Below are 24,792 nucleotides of genomic sequence, written 5' to 3'. Positions count from 1 at the left end.
TTCCATTTACAATTTTTTTCTTAATATCAACTTTATTTTTCAGATAAATTCAGTGTAGGTGCATCTTAGACAAATAAATAATTTTACATAACAAGTTATCTTAAAGACCATAGACATGGATTGACGAGAGAGGGGAAGAGCAATTTCTATGCCTCTGCCTTAACTCTCCCTGCCTTCCTAGATCCGACCAGTGTTTTGGTTTCATCCACATACGCTTGTGAATCTTTGTTCTCAGTGATGAGTTTTGTTAAGTCTCGTAATAGGAGTAGCCTGACGGATGAAAATAGTAGCTCGTGCATATCTCTGAAGGTCATGAAATATAAACCTGATGTAAAATCTCTGTCATCAGTGATGCAGCAGCAAAAGTCCCACAGATAATATCAAACGGAGTCATAAAGTTTTCTGTCGGACTATCAGTGTACATGTATACATTAAAAAATAAATGTATTTTTCATCATCATATACTGTGTTTTTGTCGCTCAAATGAATTTTATTATTTCTTCAAGGTTCTTCACATACATACACCTTAAGAGATATCAAGTAGGCATAACATGTTGTCAAGAAATTAGGATTGGCACGAGGAGAATTTTGAGTCAGAGATTTTGCTGGTTTTGGCATGCACTCACAAAAAGGTTGCCCACCCCTGGCCTAAACATTTATAAAACATTCACTAATTTGAAATAGCATCTTTATGTCTTTCCTGTGGTGTTTTAGACTATGGTTTCTTAATCTCTGTGTGTACGTGTTCCTACAGATAGATCCCTCTTTAACCTTCCCATGTAGAAACATAGCTAGATGGGGTGCAACCCCTTTCAATGCTTCACATCACCATGAGAAATTGAACCTATGTGGCAGAAAATATTTCATTTAAATATGACAATGCCAAAGTTCTCCCCACTCTCAGCTACAAAAGAGCTGTGACCTTTTATTGGCAGGAAATCACCTTGAGATGCACTGTTATGGCACCACAGCTGTAACCCACACCCCTGGACCAGAGTGGCCAATAAGCTGTGGACCTCTATGGTGTCACCTCCAGTGGTGGTTGAGGAAAGAGCACGTTGTAGGTGATAGTGATTGTGGGCTTTGATATAGAATATGTGCTAGTTCTATTAACCAGTACCACAAGCACCTGGAGAGCAATCCTGTGGTGGCCATCTGGGTTGACCACCACAATCCTGTGGGTGAAGGATTCAACGCTGATTCTGTAGATCTGGGCTCCAAGTGAGAGGCGCTGCCATTTCTACTGGATGGAATGCCTCTGAAGACAGACAAAATGCAGTGCCAAACTTCTGTGAGAAGGGTGGGGACCCTTCACCCTGGGACTGACCTATTGTCATCCCCTCTTAGGCTGTAAGCAGAAGAGGCCATCAAGTTAGTCAACAGAAGATTCAAGATTTAAACCCAGGGTTTTCTAATTCCAGGATATGACTCTTCCATGATGCTTACTGAGCAAAGAGCCAGAGGTCACATTCTAAGGTACTGGTTGGGGGTTGGGACTTCAACATATGAATGGGGAGCACTATTCAACACATTACAACTCATTTAGAAATTTATTGTTATCCCCATTTACAGACTATGAAATGAGGCCCAGTGAGGTTAAGTAATGAGCTCAAAGTAGAATAACCAGTGAGTTGCAAAGCTGGGATTCGAAACATGGTCTAATTCTAAACCCCAGTCTCTTCTCATTATATAAGCAAAATACCTTTATTTACAGTCTCTGTCTTATTTCTCCCAGGCTTAGTAAATACTTGTCAACGTATTGAGTCTGGGCCTTTTCACTATTATGTAATGATTTACTTCCATTTCAAAATATTTACTGAGTGCCTGCTATTACTATAAGTATTTCAGGCACTGGGTTCAAAGATGACTTGACACATGGATCAGGTTGCAAGGCACTTAACATTTAATGAAAGAGACAGACTTATAAGCAAGTCACTATTTCATAAAGAAACATTAAGTGGCCCAACTGGCGTGGCTCAGCGGTTGAGCATTGACCTATGAACCAGGAAGTCACAGTTCATTCCCGGCCAGGGCACATGCCCGGGTTGCAAGCTTGATCCCCAGTGTGGGCATGCAGGAGGCAGCCTATCAATGATTGTCTGTCATCATTGATGTTTCTCTCTCTCTCTCTCTCTCTCTTCCTCTCTCTGAATTCAATAAAAATATATTTAAAAAGAGAGAGAAACATTTAGAGTTAGGTGGAAATTCAAGCAACTCTGCTGTGGGGGGATTAATACTAATCGGTGGAATCCAGCCAATAATGTTTGTATCCTTACATATATAACAAGGGACTATGGGAAGGACATTTAACAGACACACTTTCCTCCCTCATGGGACTATTGGAGAAGTCCTATCCACTAGAAATTGACTTCTGAAAGAGTATCAGCTTTGAAGAAGCCTGGTCTCAGCCTTTCTCTCTGTTGAGGTCCTTCAACCTCTCTCAGTGAGTAGGATCTGGTCATTGAGACACTGAATCTTAGCATGAAAGTAAGTCCCTTCTCTGAGACAAATGATGAAGTTTCCACAAGAAAATAGGAGGACATTTCCTTCCTTGCCAGGCTCACCCTGAAGGTCACAAATCTGCCCTTTGCTGCGGGAAAGTACACAGTAGGTTGAACAAAGCTAATAATTTCTTTACTCCCGCTACCAAAGTCAGTCTGCTGGATGAAATATTTCCAACAAAGGCACTTTTTTCAAAGCCATGTTATATATAGTCCCTTACCTTTGAAGTTATCAAATAAACTAGTTACATAGAACCAACATGACCGCATAGCCCTCTCAAAATGTATACATGCACCATACCCTGATATGTCAGAAACTCTTAATGAGTAATGATGAAATTCTTTGGAAAAGAAGATCTTCTTGCAGAGATGAAAACCTCTGATTTCAAAATATTTGTAAAATCAGATTACTTTCTGAAATTCCCAGATAGCATAAGTGTAAGAATCAGAGCAAGAGAGATGGAGAGGAGGGACACTTCATTTTTAAAAAAGAAGCTACAGGACTTTCACTCTCTAATTTAAGCTACATGTGGCAGAAAAAGGCTACTTAGTACTTAGGGTTCTATCTCAAATATCTTCAAGCCTCTAAATTCTCCTTGATAGGCGGTTTGCAAATAATTACAGTTTATTTATGCATTCATCCAACTAACACTTATTGAATGGCAGAATTGTGTCAAGCACTGAGAAGGTTTTGAGGCTGTCAGACTGCTGGCTATGGTGATGCCAATGTCAATGTTAACAACAGCACAGACTAAAATGCCAGTGGTTGCATAGTAAGGCCCATCCTTTGTCGTATTTGTGCCTGGTGTGGATGGGACTACCATTCTGTATTAGGCTGATGTAATATCAAAGTTAAAGGTTCACTTAGGCCTTCAAGAAGAAGAGTGGTAGATATAAAGTTCTCAGGGAAACATAGCCTTGCGTTGGAGGCAAGCTATGTCAGTAAGAGAGAAAACTAAGAAAGAAATAAGTAAAAATAAATCTTTCTCCCAACAGTAAAACCCTCAATACAAATATGCAAGTTTTTGGAGTAAGCAGACACTAAGTATAATACAAGTTTCTTTCGCATCTGTATTAGTTATGATGCATTTGGCTGTAAAAACAGATAGTACACCAAAAAAATGGCCTAGATAATGACATTTGTTACTCACATGAAATCTGGAGATCAGATGGTTTCTGGGTCTTTAATTCAGTAGCTCAACAAGTTCATTGGGGAACTCACATTTTTTTCACCTTTCTATTATTTCATTCTCATTGTGTTGGCTATTGGCTCCAGACACATTCCCTCATGGTTGCACGATGGCTATAGAAGCTCTAAACATCATATCCTCACAAAGCTACATCCAGCCCCGGCCAGTGTGGCTCAGTTGGTTGAGCATCATCCTATGCACTGAAAGGTCGCAGGTTCAACACCAGCCAGAGCATATATCCAGGTTGCCGATTCAGGGTGTTGATCTCCTCCTCTCCTCCCCTCTCCTCCCCTCCCCTTCCCTCCTTTCCCCTCCCCTCTCCTCTCCTCTCCTCCTCTCTCTCTCCACATACCCAGGTTGCCGGTTCAGGGTGTTGATTGATCTCTTCTCTCTCTTGCTCTCTCTCTCTCTCTCTCAATCAGTAAAAACATATATTTTTAAGAAACACTATATCCAATGGCTTCAGAAGAAACATCCTTCTTTGCATGTATTTTAAACACCACAAAGAACTTTTTAGAAGCTTCTTTTGCAGGCTTCCTCTCAGTCTCATAGGCCAGAATTATCAGCCACAAGCTTATTCCTAAACCAATCACTGACAAAGGAAATGGAATTACCATGAACCATCAAGATTGAACCCTTCGGGCTAGTGAGGAGTCAAATACGCCCTTCCCCCACAAAGAACATGGCTGATTCCCGAACAAAGTGGGAATATCTGTGGTACAGAGACAGGCCCGTCCTTGGTAGGAGGGAATGGATGTAAGGGAGGCAACCAGAGGGACCCCCACAGCAGCATCACAAAGCAGGCAAGGAGCAGTTCCATGGAACCTTCTCTGATGATCACTGGACTTGACCTTGCTCCACAGATGAGCTTATCTTACAGGAATGAGTTCTGCTGATCTTTAGGATAGCTTCTAAGGACACGCTGTGCTGTATATTCTGCTGGTTCATATTACACCACCTTGACCTGAAGCCAAATTATGCATAAGAGTTCTAAAATGGTTTATGGCGAGGGCAGGCTGGCTGATGTCATTTGTCAAATGTGGCACTCTAGAATTACCTTACAAACATAAACCCATCCAAAGGCTTTTCCACATAATATTTACAGGAAAATGTGTTTTTGAAACAAGAATGAAACGCCCTATAGCTTACTCCACTTGGAAAACTGGACTAATGGACCCAATCCATTGTAGTAATGGTGAGGCGAGTCAGGGAATAGTGACCCGTGACCAGGTTTAAACTCAGTGAAAAAGGATAAATGGGTGGTATTTCTTGAGTTGGTCCTTCCTCGTAAAACTGAAATTAGAAGCTTCATTGTAATGGAGAAATTTCATATGCATTTTACTCAAAGGTAGAAAAGACCATCTTAATATACTTTTTAAAATATCCCCAGTGTACCTAACATAGTGCTTTTTATGTAGTGCTGAAAAGCTATCATTTGATTAATTGATTAGAGTGAAAGTTCTTCAAGAAACGATCAAAACAAGAAGGGACTCCCAATATTGGGTGCCTTGGCAATGTTATTAGCACTAGAGCTGTCCTCTGAGTTTATATCGGGGGAACCCAAAGGAGGCTGCACACTGAGTCACCTGCAGCCTCTCAGCACCTGTGCCCTGGGCCACCCCAGAGCTTCTGATCTGCTAGGGAGGGAAGCGTGGGTACAGACAGGTTTAAAGCTCTCCAGGATTCTAATGTGCAGCCAAGGTTGAACACCTGCATCAAAATCGCCTGGAGAGGTTATTAAACATCTTCGTTGTGCCCACGTTCAAGTTTCTGATCCAGTAGGTCCGGGGAAAGGCTCACTAATTTATGTTAATGAGTTTCCAGGAGATGTTGTTGCTGTTGGCCAACCCCCACTCTAGATCAGGATTCGGCAAACCCATAAACCAATATATGTTATGGGTCCATATAGCTTATCTTGCTAAAGGCCTGTTTTTGTATAGCCTATGAGCTAAGAATGGTTTTAGATTTTAAAGGGATGTTACAGAGACAAAAACAACAACAATAACAACAAAAACACCCAAGAAGAATATGGAGCAGAGACTGAGTGGCCTGCAAAGCTTTAAAATAGTCAATAGCTGGCCTTTTACAAACAAGGTTTGCTGACTCCTGCTCTAGAGGTTCATGAGGTCTGACTGATAAAAGAAAGAACCCCAAAGCACAAGAGAAAAACTCTGATGGGAAAAACTGTTCTGGAAGGCCTGGGGGAACCTCTAATCACAGCTGTGTGCCAGGAGAATGATGCCAGTGCATTCATCCTGACAACAGTGCTACTATTATCATCATACCCATTTTAGAGATCAGGAAATTGAGGCTCCAAAGACATTCACTTAGCAGTATAGAAAGCTAGTAAGTGATAGAACTACGATTCAAAGATTTCTACCAACCATTTCTATGTCCTGGAAAATGCTTAGAATTATGTTTAGAAAAGGCTGGAACTCCCAGAGAAGAGTCTAAAAATAAAGTAAGCACTAAAAACACCCCGCCCCCAGAGGTTCAATCAATTTGTTATTAACTGGTTGTTTCAGGCACTGTGCTACAAAGATACACAAAATAGTATCCCTGCCCTCACGGAACTTACTGTCTAAGGAGAGAAACAGACATGGGATGAAACCCATATAAAATCTGGCGAGGGCTTAAAGAACAGATTGGTGGGGCGGGGTTTCACAGAGCAGGGCCCTTTAAGGATACCAGTTTCCGGGTGGATAACACTCGAGGTTTCCTATCAGAGCACACAGCATTGATACTCCAATACAGTAGTCCCAATTACTTGTGGTTTTGCTCTGAGGTTTCAGTTACCCGTGGTCAACCACAGTCCAAAAATATTAAATGGAAAATTCCAGAAATTAACAAGTCATACGTTTTAAATTTCACACCATTCTGAGAAGTGTGATGAAATTCCTTGCCATCCTGCTCCATCCTACCAGGATGTGAATTATCCCTTTACCAAACATATCCACGAGGTACACACAGAACGATAACATCTTTTGAGAGAGAGATCACATTCTTACAACTTTTATTAGTGTACTAGTATATTGTTATAATTGCTCTATTTTATTAGTTATTATTAATGTCTTAGTGTGCCTAATTTATAAATTAAAACTTTGTCATAGGTATGTATTTATAGGAAAAAACATAGCATATGTAAGATCTGGTACTAGCTGCGGTTTCAAGCATCCACTGAGGGTCTTGGAAGGTAACTCTTTCGGATACTGTATAGGCAAGTTCCAAATGGAAGAATTTTACCAGCTTGCAGAATCTCCCAGGGCTCTGCAGACTGCAGAGCTCACTGCACCTCGGTCTCTGGCTGTACAAAGGAGACATCTAGGCAGCTAATAGAGAGAAGGCCCTGACTAGGAACAGCCAGTGACCACAGCAGTTTATGACAGTAAATGTGGGTCCAATTTCAGTGAAACGACAAACTATTCTATTTCATGGTTTTATGTAGTCATTTCTAAGCAGAGTTATTAAAAGAAGGGCTTATTTAAGGTAATGATTAGTCTGTTGATGGCTGGGGAGAGTCGTAAGTGAACATGTGATAATGATACAAGGGTTGGGTTTCATGTGGCCACTTTTGGCCAGAGCAATCTCAAACCACCAATTTTATGTATATATGACTTGGCATGCTGAGATGAGGAAGCAGGCAGGATTCACCATCATTCCCTGATCTTATTTTCAAGAGACTGATATTTTCACTTCTCCTTTGAATTTGCTTCTTAATGGTCAAGGTACAGATGAAAGCATTCGGCAAGAAACACTTTCCTGATTGACTAGTACTGTGTTCAGAGCTACAGAGATAGTAAGTAAAACGGAGACTTGTGCACAAGGAATTCATAGCCTGGACTCGAGGAGAGAAAGGCACGTGGACAGATTATTTCAGAACAATTCAGTAAATACGGAGGTTAAGTCAGAAGAAAACAACCTTTCCAGGAATCCTGGCCAGAAAGCTTGCTTCTGAAGTCTGATGGCCATTCCTTTGACACTGTGTGTGTGTGTGTGTGTGACAGTCTGTTTGTTTGTTTTTTTACTGCAAACCACATATTTAACCCATCAGGCTTAACCTGGCTTTTAGTAATTTAGGTATCATCTTAGAGAAATTGTATCATTCGTTGCTTACCTGCCCCTGGGGAGGTAAGTTGAGAATAACTTAAGGGCTTGAGCCCACAGAATGTAATGGAGATTACTCTTCTAAAAAAAACCTGACTGTTTATATGGAAACATTCGAATCTAGAATCTTCCATGTAGGTCAAGCATTCCATTTTTATTTCATATGCTACTTTTCAAAACTTGGGAAAATAATATATTAATATTGTAAATATTTTTGGAAAATAAAAATAAGTACAAAGAAGAAAAAATCATTTCTATGAGTATAACACAGATTTAATATTTTGGTATGTCTCCTTATAAATTTTTTTCTATGCATATATAGATATATAGGTTTCAGGTAACTGGAATTACACTGTATTTACAGCTATATACACAGGTTTTTTTTTCAGTTAATATTTCATATGAATTTCTCATTATTTCATAATTTCATTAATTATTTCCCATTTCATGGTTTAATTATCTTAATCATTCTATTTGGACCTCTATTTTTCCTCCAGTTTTTGGCCATTTGAAATAATGTGATAAAAATAATGTAATACAAACAGCCTTGCCGTGGTTTGCATGGGAACTTTAAAGGATTTTGGCATCTATTGCCAAAATGCTTTCCAGAAAGTCTATACCTTTGCCACTATTAAGTATTATTACCTTTGAAATATGTACTAAAGATATAGATCAGAGTATCTCCTTTTAATTTCCTTTTATTACTAGTAGTGTTGACTATTCGCAATCCGGGACCGCTGGCTCCTAACTGCTCACCTGCCTGCCTGCCTGCTCGCCCCCAACTGCCCCCCCCCCCCCCCCCCCCCGCTGGCCTTCTCGCCCCCAACTACCTCCCCTTGCCAGCCTGCTCACCCCCAACTGCCCTCCCCTCCTGGCCTGATCACCCTAACCGCCTCTGCCTCAGCCCCACCACCATGGCTTTGTCCTAAAGGACGTCCAGAAGGTCTCCAGGAAGGTCTCCCAGTCTAATTATCATATTACCCTTCTATTTGCATAGATTCCTTTCTTAAATGTGGGGAAGAGAAATATTCATCTACATTTTCCTTTAGCTTTTTCAATACCACCTTTCACTATCTACATTTACCTCATAAGCTTCTGGAGTTTAGTTTGGTTTATGGAATGTGGTAAGAATCATGCAGGTATCATTGAGAGAACATCCCCATCGAAGGCAACATTTCAAGACCAGGAAGTCTCTTTCATTCTCTGTAAGTGAAATTCAGTAGGAATTCAACAGCACAAAAAATCAAAATTAAGAGGGCCAACCTTCTATCTTACTGATCTGAAAATGCAAACTCATTATTATCCAAATGCAAATTGTGTATTAGACAAATTCTTACAAAACCTGGAGCATGCAGGAGAAAATAATAGAGGGCCCTAGATATTCATTTATTCAATGCATATTATTGAGTGCCAAGGTGCACCAGAAACTGTGCTGGGTTGGGAAGCGTCTGGAATTACAATTTCAGTGTTTGAGGAAAGGGCACCAGTATGTGCAACACTATGGAGCATAAAAAGATTGTCAATTTAATATACTTCATACTTTTGCAAGAGCAAGTCTTCTCAAATATAACTAACTCAGCAATGCCTCATTACAGGACGTAGCAATGTTATGAGGGAATGCAGTGACAGAAGTCTCTGGGGAGAGGAAGAGCAATATTTTATCAAGGCTTACCCAAGATTGATACTACCTTTTTGATATTATAGTCTCAGAAAGTTATACTACATTGTAGGTTGGCAGTAATATCCCAAATGTAGAAAATATTTTGCGAAACTATCAAATTCCCCTTGGGTTTATCCACCCACACATCTCCGTAGTCTAGGTTCTTTTTCTGGTATCAAATTAGAAGATGTTATCTTGACCCACTCTAGAACTGACTTCACTGAATGATGCCTGGGGCTTTTTACTGAGGGAGGGACAGCCATATGAAGTTCATTGCTGCATCTGTCATAGAAATAAGGATCCTGTCTAACAACTCAATCACCCCTCATGTGTTATTCCATCCTCAAACTTTTCTTCCTTCTCTGCCTTCCTACCTCCTTTCTTTTTTGAACTTCTGAATCCAGTTAATTTAAATTAAGTTCTAATGACATTAACTACATAGAGCCATGCACCTCAGCCATCTTGACTTCCTGCCCCTTTTTTAAATTCCTTAGTTCTAATTTATTTTCACTTGTGTTATTTTGTTTCCCAATTGTATTTTGGGGATGTGGCCATTTGTTCTGATTCCATTCTTGCCAAATAACATTTTAATAAATAGTTACTTCCTAGATACCTTGATATCAAGAAGAACAGCACTGGCAGCAAAGGTTGTACCCTTTGCTGGGCAATGGATAGAATTTGTGAAAGCAATGGTTGCCTGGAGCTGTGTGAAGAAGGAAAGGAGTGCAGTGCTTGATTAGCAATGTCTGCTCTGAGCACAGTAGGAGAAATTGTTGGCACTTCTACCAGGTTTTTTACTTCTCTGCCTTAAATAGAATACATGAATATAATAGTAACGAGAAATCATAAACAAGTTAGTAAATCACTTTCTGACTTATACAACAGTGATTTGTGAGTTTTATCAGCTTAATTTATTCTCCAAAGCATGAATATATCTCTGTAAAATAAAATAAAAATAAAGTTTCTAAACTTTACTTAGAAATGGAATCTTTTTCATAAATCTTATTGGCACTGGCTTAATGAGTAGTTAAAAGGGGCTTCTTCCTAGGAGGGGAGATTTAAGAAACCTTTTCCCTAAATCTCTCTCCCACTGACTTTTCAATGCATGAAAATTTGCAATTAGAGATTCATTTCTTTCGACTCTTAAAGTTAGCTCTTAATTACTCTTTTACTAAAAGATAAATAGTTCTTTAGAGGGGTAATATGTTAGCTCTTATGAGCTAATTAATTGCTAGTTAAAGAGAAGATGGGAGAGTAGTGATGGGGGATAGGAGGATATGAATAGCCATTAGAAGGAGGGATAGCAGAGCTAGATTTTGCTTATTTCACCGTCTTGCTTGGCTTAGTCCAACAGCTCACTTGAGAAAACCAATAAGTAAGCTTATCATTGCACCATTATTGGGCCTAAATAATGAGCCATGCAGTAATTCTCTAACAATGAGTTGAAGGGAATATACAGGCAACCACTAATGATCTAAATAACAACTTACCATATGCAGAGGGAGAAGTGTTGCATTTTTAGTAAATAATTTGTTATACAACTTCTCTCAAATCTCACACGTTTCCAAGAGGAATTTTTAATTGGCGTATTAGGAGAAGTGGGTATTACCACTCATTCATTCATTCACTCACTGCTGCATTCTGTGAATAAACTGACAAAAGTATTTCTGTGCTTACAGGTCTAGTACAGTGCAATGCTACTCAGGACGTAAACGTAACGGAGTCACAGTTCCCGCCTCTGGGTTGGAAGGTGAATTGCGTGTACAAGAGACAACAGGGGGAAATACTAGGCTGGATTAAAATCAAGTGCTAGGATATTTGAGTCGGATTGCAAGCACCATAGAAATCCAGAAGCAAGGAAGAGCACAAGGAGAAAAATCAAAGAGCAGTCACTTCGAAAGAGATCGCAAGAAGCCACTTGTCCTGTCTCGGGTGTCAGCAGTCAACTGTGCGGCTCCTATCTCCCCGGAAAGACTGAAATAAGACTGTGTGATAGTCCACACCTGCCCTGGACAAGTCCAACACAGCCCACCCTGAGAACAGCCTAGGAACCACGCAGAGAAGAAAACCACCATGGACGCTGGAAAGTTCTAAAATAATTCCAAGTCAAAAGAGCAAGCGGTTCCTATTCTTGGTAAGTTCTTTGTGCTGATTAAGAGCTTCACTGTTGTGGTCATCACTGTTCTGGAGAAAGCATGGGGCATGAGGATACGGGTTTGAGGGTAGCAGGTACAATCGCAATCCACAGAGTCAGGTTCACTTGTGTTCAAATTCAGGAAACTATTGCTACAATCCCTTAATCTAACATATTTGAATGTATAGGCCAGTAGATTTGGTAGAATGTCCCTCAATTTGAGTTTTACAAATTGTTTCCTCATTAGTCATTAAATGTTACAGCTCAACTGCATTTCAGTTTTAGGCCCTCCTATCCTGACGCTGGCTCCCGGCAGGGCTGGGCTGAGTCACCAGGACTGAGAGAACATCAGCCACATTGCTCCCGTTTCCCACAAACCTCGGTCCCTGGCCCAGGGGAGAAGAACACGTAGGAATTTATTAGAAAGCAAAATGCCTTTCCCTCTACCCAGCCCTACTGAGTCTGGAACTCTCAGAGTAGGGTCTAGTGATCTTTGTTTTAATAAACTCACCAGGAGATTCTGATGCAAGATAAAGTATGAGAAGTACTGACCTATACCTACAATTATTTTTCTTCCCCTTAGTGCACTGCTTCTCAAATTTTAACATAGTTCAGAATCACCTGGAGGGTTTTTAAAACAGATTGTGGGCTCCCACCCACAAAATTTCTGAGCTGGCAGGCCCGGGAGAGGCCTGAGAATTAGCATTTCAGCAGGTTCCCAGGTGACACTGATGCTGTTGGTCTGGGGACCACATTTCAGCGAACCATTGCCCCAGAGGTCTTAGCTCTATAATTCTCTTTCCTCTGTCTCTCCCAAGAAAATCCATCTGATTATTATGGCTAATGTACTGACATGTATTTTCTAGAACCTGCCCATAGGTAGTCATTTCCAGTCCAGAACCATCATCACTAATGTGACATGAGCATTTACTAACATTTTTGAGAGCCAAGGTTTGATCTTAGCCCAGAAGTGCTTACGCTTTTCCATTCCAGGACGCTCCCCAGTTCAAGGGCTCCCCACAGCGAGTCCATCTGTAGGGCACCTCACACGACTCAGAAAGAGAAAAGAAGCGCACTGTTCACCTGATCATCTCTAGTTTATTGTCAGCAGGCGAGGGCTCCATTGGCTTCTTCTCAGAACCCAGAGCTTTAGCAAAATTTGGTTCTTCAGAGAATATAGAGGAGTCAGAGAAAAGGGGATGGGCAGAATGGCCAGGGTCAAATAAATGAGCAAATACTTTGAGAGTCATTACTGTTTCTTTGAGGTGGAGACTTTTTGTCAGGGTTTGGGGCAGAAGGAGAAGCAGTTTAACCAATGAAATCTTGTGGCTTGACTTTTGGTTACAATATCCCCAGACTTCAGGAGAATAAAGTGGCCACCATCTCCTTACTTAGTTATATTTAAATACACTTCTTCGTCTGAAGCAACATCAGGGTCGCCCAGCCCTTGATTTCTTTATTTTCGTTCTTTACTTGGCCTCCTGAAGAGACTTTATTTATTTATGTATTTATGTATTTATTTATTAATTACTTATGTTTAATTACCACAGAACAATTACTTTAAGTTTGCAGGAAACAGCCACACTCCCAGGCAAAGAGCCACTCCAGACAACTGTTTATCCTACAGTAGGTCTTTTTTTTTTCTTAAATAAAATTCTATTTTACTAAGTGACCCATATGGTTCTGGACGAAAGTACCTCCTAAAGAATATGCTGAATATTAGTTACCATAATTATTTGGATGGTTCAGCATCATTTATTAATACTTCCAAGCATTGCTATTATTAGGATAGTCCTGAGGGCTCCCAGCACATAAATAGGACTATTTCACTTAAGGCAAAATTGCAAAGACTTTTCTGCTGAAACAACACTCCTACTGCCACTACATTGACGGGTGTGGGTTTCTTTCCTTCTCCTTGTGCTCCAATAGAACGGGGTTACTTGTGTTCTTTAAGCACTTTCTGTGATTTTCTACCTCCATCTTTTACTCTTCCCAATGCTAAGCATAATACCTTATTCTTTGTAGGCATTCAATAAGTATTTATTGAGTGGAATAGAATTAAAATAAATAATAGAAACTTCCAATTAAAGATTAGAATGAAGACTCTTCTAATCCACTCTTCTATGTGAAACCAATAACAACAACAAAACAATAATAACAAACCCCAGAGAAGAACATGAACTAAGGAAGAAGTGCCAGGGAACAATAGTCTACACAGAATAGCTGTCAAACACAGTAACATGAGGACCACACATGGGGGCACAGCAAGAAGGGGCTGACAACCACACAGAGCTGGAGGAGCACATGGATTTCTTCAAAGTAGTTGGCCGTGCTGAGGGCCAAACCATTATTCACTTTCTATAGCAGTAGCTCTGGCTGGGGGGAGGTGGGTTGGGTGAGTATCCCAAACCTAGATTAACATCACAGGCAGACGGCAGATGAGGGGCTGAATGATAACCTGTGTGGTCCTGCCATTTCTATAAGAAGAAGTAAGTGACAATCAGTTCAGAAACTGCTGATAAGAGACAAAGAAAATAATCAGGAACAATAACAACTAAATCACCACTTTAAAAAAACAACAACAAAACATGGCATACAAGGGACTAATGAGCTTTCAGCTTACCCCAAAGGTGGCTCTAGAACATCAGCATTTGAGAACATGCAATGTAGACATGCATGTATGTGGTAGGAAATAAAGTCCTAAGCCCAAGCCATCTTCTGTCAGTATTCAGTTCATGAACCCTTCCCAGACAATTTTTGTAAGTAATTGGTCCGCAAAGAATTAGTCCCAGTCAAAAATGAGTAATAATCACAAAGCAGCCACAAAGAAAACAATACATGGTAAGCAAAAATCAGATAAAAACATTCCCCAGAGGAAGACATGCCACAGAATGTTTCCTCTAGATATCAACTAAATTAAAGATGTGATCTCCAGAAATAAGAATATAAGCAGAAATAAAAGTGTTCATATACAAGGTGAAAGGAGATAAAGAGTGAGCAGTCAAAGCTTTGGAAAGAATAAAGAGAAAAATAAAACCATTACTGATACAGAAGCCAAAAGAGAAGCAGAAAAAGGAACCAATAGTAAGGGAAAGGACACAGTTAAGAAGACTGTGAGACAAAAGGGAGCACACAGAAGACAATGGAAATCTATCCTTGCCATATTAGATGAAAAGAACAGATTAAAGAGAAAAGAGAAAGTGCTACAAGTATAATAGAAAACACTTTGAAAGATGATGAAGACATGAATTTCCTGACGTCACCTTCTTCAGGTCTTTGCTTAAATGTTACCCATCAGTAAGGCTTGCAATGGTGGCCATATTTGAAATAACTACCTGGGGTTGATCTCCCTCCTACTTTATTTTTCCCATTGCAATACCTGAAATGAAAATTATACTAAATGGGGTTCACAGCGTCTTAGACCCCACAGAAGAAGAATCCACGATCTTAGAAATTTATCTAAAATGAAATACAGAACAGGAGAAACCTTGTGAGAGAATAGCAAGCCATTTGACATATGTATAATTAGAACCCTAGAAGGGGGAAAAAGATAAAAATATTTGAAGAAATAATGGCTGAAAATGTCTAAATTTGATGAATACTCTAAACTTGCAAATATAAACTCAATGAACCACAAATGAAATACAGAGAAAATCCTGCCAAGACACATCATGATCAAATTATTGAAAATAGTGATAAGTAAAAATTTTAAAAGCAGACAAGGATAGGGGAAAACATAATATAGAGAGAATAAAAGAAATAAGGAAGAGAGCAGACTTCTTGTCAGAGCCAGAAGATAATAAAGTACTGAAAGAAAACCTCATCAATCTAGATAAAGGATAAAAAGCTATTCCAAAAATGAAAGTTAAATATAGACTTATTAAAAAGGGGACTAAAACCTGAAAGGTCTATGTTACAAGTAGTGTTAAAAGAAGTTCTTCAGGCAGAAGGATCTGATACTAGAAGAAATGTGGATCAACACAAAGAAATAAAGAGCACTGGAAATGGTAAATATGTGGTTAAATATAAGATACTTTTTTCACTTTTCAAATCTCTTTAAATGGTAATTGTTTAAAGAAAAGTAATAAGCTCTGAGATAATAGAAAAAAATATATGTTGGTCTCTGCCCTGGTTCCTGGCACAGAGCTCCTAAAACCATTGTAATTTCCTAAATGATAAGAGTACGAGGAGCATCTTTTGTTCTAGAATTTGGTCTTTGACCCCAGTTCCTGACATACCGTTTTTAAATCCCTTGGAATTTCCAGGGTGGTATCAGTGTCTTTTGTTCTAATTGAGGTGACTCTTTGTGGGCCCTTGGATAGGGGCTGGTCACAAAAAAAGACCAAGTCAAGAATAGAAGCTTCAAATTTTCAGCCTCCACTCTTCTCCCCCATTCTTCAGAGATGGAGTTGGAAACTGAATTAAAAATCCATCGATCATGCCTATGTGATGAAGCCTCCATGAAAATCTCAAAATCATGAGGTTTGGAAAGCTCCCAGGTTGGTGAACATGTGCAGGTGCTGGGAGAGTGGCACACCTGGGGAGGACATGGAGGCTCCACACCCCTTCCCACACACCTGGCCCTATGCATCTTCTCCATCTGAATGTTCATTTGTGTCCTAAGGTGGTAAACAATAAGCAAACTGTTGTCCTGAGTTCTGCGATCTGCTCTGCACCTGTGAGTTATAGCCAATCTGTTAGAAGCCAGGTGACAACCTCAACTTGTGATTGGTATCTGAAGTGGGGAGGGGCGGTTTTTTAGGACTGAGCCCCTAACCTTTGTGATCTGATGCCATCTCCAGGTAGATAGTGTCAGAGTTGAGTTAAATTGTAGGACACCCAGCTAGTGTCATAGAATTACTTTCTGGGGAAAATCACACATCTGGTGTCAGAAGTGTGAGTGTGGTAGTAGTGTGAGAGTAAAGAGAAACACAGGTGGAGACTGGGCTTTTCCCTACTCACATGTATTGTGAGGTTTATAACATATATAGAACTAAAGTAATCACAACAATGTTTGTTTGAGGGGAGAAGATGGAGTACACTGTTGTAAGGCTCTTAAAATATATGGCAAGTATTGTACATTTATTTGAAGGTAGACTGTGATAAGATAAAGATACAAAAGAAAGAGATGTATCTAACAAGTCAATAATGGAGAAAATAAAATACAAAAAACCATTTTTTAAAAGCAGGAGAAATCAGGGGAAAAAAGCAAAGAATAGGAGGGACAAATAGAAAATAAATAGCAACACAGTGTATGTAAACCTAACCACATTAATAACTGCATTACATGTAAATAATATATAATGTTTCTATAAGAAATCTGCCTTTACATATGAAGATACAAGCAGGTTAAAAGTGAAAAAGATAAAAACACTGATCTAAAGAATGTTTAAGTGACTACAATAATATTAGACAAACGAGACTTTACAACAAGGAAGGTAACAGGAGTACATAATACTTTTTAACTTGTTTGCTTTGGTTAATTCCTAGAGTTTGAAATGATTTTTTTTTTTTTTTACAATTTTGTCTAGTTTTATTGCTTTTGCGGGGATAACATGTGTTGAGCTCCTCACTCAACCCTTCTGGAAGTCTCATCCCCTACCTGGAGTATTAGAAGAAGGATTGTTGAATTTAGTAAATGCCATTTACCCCTTGTTGTTCTAATGAATTACTTTGATTGACATCCTAATGTACAACCAACTTTGCACTCCTTGAATAATTCCTAATTATTCATGTTCTTTTATTCTTTAGTTAGATTCTTTAGTTAGAAAATGCCAGACTCCATTTTCTGTATGAGTATATGATAAAATGTTGACCAAAAGTAAAAAATATTAACTACTTGGAAATTAAGAACCAAAGGACTCGTATGCATGCATATAAGCATAACCAATGGACACAGACATTGAGGGAGGGGGTGTGTGAGGGCAGGTGCAGGAGGGGCGGTAAGGGAGGGCGGGGGGGAGGTCATTGAAGGAAAAAGGAGACATATGTACTACTATTTGTAATACTTCAAACAATAAAAAAGAAATATATTTTTAAATCGCCATTAGGTCAAGAAAATCTTAATGATAATATTCCAAGTTCTATGGAAAGTATGAAAAAGAATATTTCATACATGAACTTAAATATAATAATAATAATACATGGTCCTAATGCCTTTATTATTTTAGTAAGAAAAATGAAACATGGAGAAATTTGCTTTCTATCTAGTAAATTAGAAAAAGAATAAGAAAACCTTATTTTGCAATTTAGGAAGAGAGAATTTACAAAAATAAAAAACTGAACCTAACCTAATGAAAAATAAAATTTAGTGGAACAATAAATAAATCTAAGTGCTAGTATTTCAAAGGAACCAATAAAATGTATAACCTATTGCCGACTTGCTTAAGGAAATAAGGAAGTAAAAATATTTTTAAAAATAGGGATGAGAAAAGAGACAAACTACAATGTAGGAGAGTTTTAAAAATATTATAATAGGGAATTACATGCAACTCTATGGATACAACTTTGCAAATCTGGAAGAAATGAATCATTTTCAGTAAAATATAAATGACCAAAATTAATCCAAGAAAGAGACATGAAAAACTTTGAGCAGACCAATTACCACAGAAGACAATGGAAAGGTCAAAAAGATATTTTACTAAAAATGTTACCTATTCGTTTCAGGGCTGAAATCTATCTAACCTTTAAAGAATAGCTAGTTATATGTCATTTAAATGATTCTAGCCATAGTAAAAAATATTGAAGCTCCTGGTTCCTTTTACAAAGCCAGCACAACTTTAATACCAAAATTTTTTAAAGGAGGTACATAATCTCACTTATATACACATTTAGGAGTTGAGTCAGTATATATAAAGTCAAATATCTGGCTTCAATACTCAGTACTTATGTCACCTCGGCCAAGTTACATAATTTATTGGTGTTAACTTATTTATAAAATAGCAGTAATATTATCTCTTTCCTAGGGCTGTTATGAATATTAAACCAGATAATGCCTCTACAGAACTTGGCACAGAGGCTGGCATATAATAAGTCCTTAGTAAAGGCACAATGGTTGGAGAATAGTGAAGGGAAAGACTTCAGGCAAAACAAGCTGGCACTGGGGAAGCCATGATGGATTTTTTATCCATAGTAAATAGTTATCAGTAAGTAGCTATTAGTGGCTTTCATTTAAATATTAGCATTCGATATTGTTTTTTCAGACTGTAAATAAACAGTTCAGGTTGTTGTAAACACCAAAACAAGTGAACAAACAAAACAAATGTTTAAAAATTTTAATTCTAGCCTTGGCTGGTGTGGTGCAATTGGTTGGATCATCATCGCATGCACTGAAGGGTCCCGGCTTTGATTCCTGATGAAGGCACACAACCAGGTTGTGGGTCCCAAAAGGTAAAAGGTAACCGATCAATGTTTCTCTTCTCTCTCTCTCTCTCTCTCTCTCTCTCTCTCTATCAATTAAAAAACATATCCTTAGGTGGGATTTAAAAAAAAGAATCTTCTTAAAACAAAACAAAATTTTGATTCTATGAGAAAATGCTTAGAAATTATAACAAAGGGAAGCATTTTCATCTGAGAGGCATTAGTCCTGACTGTTCTTGAATCTGCACGGTTGCCCAGGGCTTCTCTGCCAGTGTGTGCTCTATTTTGTACATCGACTGTTCTTGAGTAGTAAGCAATTGGACCTTGGGGACAGCTGGCATTTTGTAGCTAAGCAGAGTTCCAGGTCCATAAAAGGAAGCATCGGTGCTTTCTATTTACCATCCTGCATTAACACAGATGCTGAGATCAGACATTGCCCAACACTTCAAAAAACATCTTCGTTCTGATGCATCCATGGCTTATCTGTATCCAGTAGGTGGATGACTCAGTGTTTCAGAAAAACTTACCTTTCCCGGGAGAACCATATAAATATCTAGTTATGACACAAAAACTCACGGCAGTTTAACTTGTGGAGCAGGTGGGCTATGGACCACCGAAACCTCACTTTGAATTCAGGGAAGAACCATCAGCAGCCCAGATGCAGAAGTGGAGCAGGGGACCCTGATGGCTCTGATTTCACATTCATCTTCATCTATAGACTTGATGTGACAAGTGATGATGGGTCGCCATAATTCTCTCAGTTGCTGGCCCTTTATTAAGCCCATGAGTAGGACAATTACAGTATCACATCTGGAATATCAGTAAGATTTCCATGAAACATTGAAAAATCCCAGAGGCTAGAGAAATGGGAATGCCCTTTGAGCAGTTTCCCAGTTAATGACTGCTGCATACAGAGTGCCCCAAAACTTAGTGTTTTAAAAACAACCACTTTATTATTATTATTATATCTCATGATTTTGTGGGTCAGGAATTCAGGCAGAGCTCAGCTGGGCAATTCTACTGTACAATGTGATGCTGTGTGGGGTCTTTCACTATTGTTCTTCCTGGGTTGTCGGGTCTAAGATGTTTTTACTCACATATATCCTCCTCCTACTCTATGAAGTCTCAGGGCCTCTCCACAGTCTCTCAAGCAGGGTAGTTGTATTTCTTGTGGGGCATTCCAGGGCTTCAATCAACCAACGTAAAAGCTGCCAGTTTCTTAAAGGCTGTCCCAGAAGAGGGTGTCATTTCTCGTTACTCTGTGGCTCAAAGTGCGCACAGGCCAGCCCAGATTCACAGGAAGGAGAGCTGGACTCCACCTCTTGGTGGGTGGAAGGAGCGTCAAAGAATTTCAACCCACACAATTAGGGACAATTATTTGGATTGCAGTGACCACACAGCACCGAAAGGCAGCATTTTCTAGAGCTGAGAACACAGACTCTAGAATAGGACTGCCCAGCAGAAAGTGGCAAAGGGACTTGGAGAAGTTCTGAACCTCCCAAGCCTTCGTTCTCTCTTTGATAAAGGGATAAACATGTTCTCTACTATACTTCTTGTTGGGAAAATGAAATAAGATTTCCCAACAAGATTTTCACCAAGCACCCTCAGTGCTCTGAGCACACTGCAGGCAAAGCGCTCCTTGTGGCACATTTCAGGCATGGCTTTGCTTTGAAGGCTCAGGTTTTATCTGAGAAAATCAAGTGAATTATGCATTATATTTAATAATAGATGTGTGTTTGTTTTAATACAAAATAGCATTTTAAATGTCTTACCAGCAGGAACAATAAAGTGATGCTCCTTATTCTTTGATCGTGTATACCCATGTCACATCTCCGATGATCTCTGTTTGAGAAACAACATTATACGAAAGAAAGCACATTATAAACTATAGTGGGCAATGGTAACTCATATTATTAGATTCAAATATCAAATATTGAAAGTATCACATTGGTCTTAGCTCCATGTGGTGAATCTAAGAATTTTTAAAGAGTTAGGCAAAACAGAACTCTACAAAAATACAGGATTCCTGTATTTTCCCTTTTTTTTAATACAGTCTGACATGTTTTTCCAACTGTGGTGCAGTAGGTTTTTTCAGTTTGGCTGATTGTCAGCGAGGTTTATTCTCAAGGAGAAATATGTAAAGAGGAATGAAAGACAGTGTTGTGTGATGTGGAGATACTGGGGTCTCTAGAGCTCCCATAATCCTCATCAACTTCTTAACCATCATTCTTTGAGATGACCAATTGATGTTTTCTCACTCTTCTTTAAAAATTTCTGTAGCTTCAAAAAGCACCAGTTTCCCTATCCCAATCACCACTCTCTCTTTAGAAATCCCTGCACCATCATTTTTAAATCAATACTAGAGGCCCAATGCACAAAATTCATGCAAGAGTAGGCCTTCCTTCCCCCGGCTGTTGGCACCGGCTTCCCTCCGGCACCTGGGACCCAGGCTTCCCTCTGGCTGCCAGAACCCAGGACCTGGGCTTCCCGGGGCCACCCACTGCAGCCCGCTGGTCAGTGGCCTGGGCCTCCCTCTGTGGGATGATCATGGGGCAATGTCCGGGCCCCTGACCAATCACATCACACCCGCCTTGGCTGGCCTGGTGCCAGTGGGTGTCATAGCGTGGTCCCGGATGGTCATTCTGCTGTTCGGCCATTAGGTCAATTTGCATATTATGCTTTTATTAGATAGGATGACCAATACTCACAAGGGCACCAAGAAAAGAGGCTCTGAGTTCCCTAGGACATCCTGGACAATGGCCAAAAACTAGGTGAATAGGAAAGTTGGAAGCCCTTCTAGAGATTTGGGAAGACCTGTGTTGTGTTGCTCTCACTCAATTCTTGAGTGGCCTTCGATCTACTCAGCTTATCAGCCAGGAGCAGACTTCATCGGGGGGCCCAGAAATCATTTCATAACTAACACCACTGGAGGAATCTCCCATCTTCTTACAACTTATTTTTATTTCATTTATTTCTACTGGAGAGTGTCAGAGCACTTGGAACACAGTCCCTTCTCAAAAAATCCTTCAGGAAAATAACGCTTCCCCTGCCTGACAACTATACAAATGCATGGTAATATTGTCTTTAGAAAAATATTATTTTAACATATAAATGGTGGAGATAAGTCACAACCATTGTATCTTTGAGAAAATTGCTGTCTAAGTTTGGTAAATAGATGAGCCAGATAATATTCTCAAATTTGTAGTCAGGATTTAAATGGCTGAAAAATGGAAGTCTAATGAAGATCTGTTATTGTAGGAAAGGAGGAGCCTGGGTAGTGCACAGAATTGCTAACGAGACGGTGTCAAAACAGGCATTCATGGGGCTGATTGAGAATCTGCAGAATAAAGCCAGCAGACACAGGCCTTTGTGGGTTCGTGTGATTAAACAGCTATAGGGGAATGGGATCTGGTATAAGAGGCAAAGACTGCTTAAGACGGGAAAATGAGTAGCTTAAAGAAGGAATTTAAAAACATTCTTACCAAATAATCCTTTGGTTATTTTTCAAAACAAGAAAAACATTGCATGTTTTTATTCATGCCATGTGAGAAATTAAATTCCAATTTTTTTGCCTTCTGCTCTCTAAGAAATTATCAGTTTGCCCTTGCTTCTTTTGGCGAAAGGTACAAATCCCGAAAATGTTATGAAATCCATGCTAATCCAAACTCTGTTCTCAAACAAAAGAAACTCATCTACTTTTTGTCCTCCACTAACTTGACCAGTACTCTATTTTTACCTCTCAGCCCTGAAAGGACTTTGGCTCTTAATTTGAATTTTCCTCACCTTGTACATGTCCTAAGGAAACTTGGAGATGTCTGCATTTGGTTCACTAGTCACAGTACAATTCTTGCCAACCGGTGACCCCTCTTAGCTTCACCTCAAATTCCCATTATGCACACATCAAATTGTTTCGAGGGGTATGACACTTTGGACGTGATTGGAAGGCCAAGTGAAAAATATTTAGCGATGTCACATGACAAGGCCACTTGGACAAAAGGACTTTGTCCATGTGACTTCACACAGTGGGAAATCATGAACTTTTTCTCACCCTGCAGGTGGCCTTGTGCCAGAGTACACTTAGAAGCTTCTTTCTGGCATGAGTCTGGAAATCTTTTCAGCTCTGATATCTGGAGCTTTAATACTACAATACAAATGAACACTGGGAAGAACTTAATTATTTTTCATAGATTAAAACTATATAAACCCCTAAGGCTTGTTCAAGAACACTACTTTCTTAGAGGCTAGAAATTTCATTTATTACTAACATTTTATGTGTTTATGCAGTATTTGTCTCATATGGGAATGATATAAAAAATAAAGGCATAAGAGAGCAATAGAGCAATAAGAATGGGGGGGGAAACAAGAGAGTAGAATTAAATTCATTGTTCATTTAAGTGAGTGTTGTTCTTCCAGAGAACACTCACTTATGCAAATGTTCTTCTTTCAGAAAACAACTGTTTCCTTTAAAAATGTATTTCTGAAGCTCCCACCGAATGCTCTGAACTGAACTGTGTGTTACAGAGAATATAGGGGACTGATACAACACAGAGCCTACTTTCAAATAAATTAGTCCTATGGAAAGAGGCAGTATAATAAAATAAAGAACTGGAAACCTACAGTAAAATCCAGCACATGTCTGACATTTTAAATACTTTATCTCTTATCATCACAACAATCTTACAAAGAAGATATGATCCTTCCCGATTTGTAAGTAAGGACAAAGTGGTCCAGGAAGGTGACGGAACTGGCCTGGGGTCAGTGAACTAGTAGGTTGCTCAAAGCATAATTCACATCCAGCTGTTTCCATTTTTACAGAACCAAGTTATTTCACTATGCCTACCCCCTCCTGTAGCTAGTGTACCACTTTGTTCCTTAGAACAAGTCCCTCAGTCATTCTATATATTGGTTTCCTACTCTATACAATGAAGAGGTTTCTTCCCTGGAATTGATGTTCATTCTATTGTCTTTAACCCATGAAGCATAGACCAGTACGATGGGATGTCTAGGTGGGGTCACCAGCCTCCACACTCAGGAACAGGGCCAGCAGAGTGCTGGGCGTTCAATGGGAGATGCACTGTCCAGAGCAGCTGGTATTGAGGGTAAGTAGGAACTGAATGGGCAGAGGAAGCGGAGGGTCTTCCAGACTGAAGAGGGGCCAGAGCAGGAGCACAGAGCCAGGACAGACAGGCCTGCCGCCATTGTCTATTTACTAAGTGCTAAGTGCTAAGTGATGGACAGAGCTGGAAAGCAAACCAGCACATGCCTGGTGTCAAAGTCCATGCATTGTCACAGCAGCGCTCTGCCTCCTGTACATATCTGAATCAGTCTTTTTATTTGTCAAGAAACAGATTTTCCCCCCTATTTTATGTATTCTGTTCCAGAGCATGGAAAGCTACCCAACTCATATTTCACTCTCCAAAACTATGCAGCACAGGCTGCGGAGACAGGCTCCCCTCTCTGGGCCTCGGTGCCTTTTCTGCAAAATACAGATAATGCTACATCTCACTTGTCATTGTTGTAAGAATTACATGAGAAAATGCAGTGTTTGGAACATGGTATAAGCTTTTAAAATGATTGCAACTGCCATTATTATTTTCAATAATAAAACATAACAGAGATAGGGTAAAAAGATAAGAATTAATATATTTTTAAAATTGTAAATAAGTTAACAGCCAAGTGAATTAAAAGTATTTAAAAATAATAATCTAGTACAACCAAGTAGTATCTATCAGTTTGATTTAATATTAGAAAATGTATTGTCATCCATCACATCATATTGACAGATCAATAGATAGAGAGCAGGCTGACAGTTGTCAGAAGATGGGGGTTGGGGTTTGTAGGGTT

At 39.4% G+C, this 24,792-nt stretch overlaps 1 long non-coding RNA gene across 2 annotated transcripts in view; it reads left to right on the top strand.

Moving 5' to 3' along the window:
• Positions 1-24,792, top strand: part of LOC138995974 (uncharacterized) — a 42,028-nt gene that overhangs the window by 6,704 nt on the left and 10,532 nt on the right. The window contains exons 3-5 of one of the 2 annotated variants that reach the window (XR_011468706.1): positions 1,348-1,476; positions 11,135-11,589; positions 18,874-18,985. This is a non-coding gene — a long non-coding RNA (uncharacterized lncRNA). The remainder of the gene's footprint in view (positions 1-1,347; positions 1,477-11,134; positions 11,590-18,873; positions 18,986-24,792) is intronic. The other variant, XR_011468707.1, reaches the window with a different exon arrangement.

The sequence above is a fragment of the Myotis yumanensis genome, unplaced genomic scaffold (genome assembly GCF_028538775.1).
Source record: "Myotis yumanensis isolate MYYU_CA2020_CCGP unplaced genomic scaffold, mMyoYum1.0.hap1 SCAF_17, whole genome shotgun sequence".
In the NCBI taxonomy this organism is placed as follows: domain Eukaryota; kingdom Metazoa; phylum Chordata; class Mammalia; order Chiroptera; family Vespertilionidae; genus Myotis; species Myotis yumanensis.
This window is presented reverse-complemented; position numbering and strand designations above follow the sequence as displayed.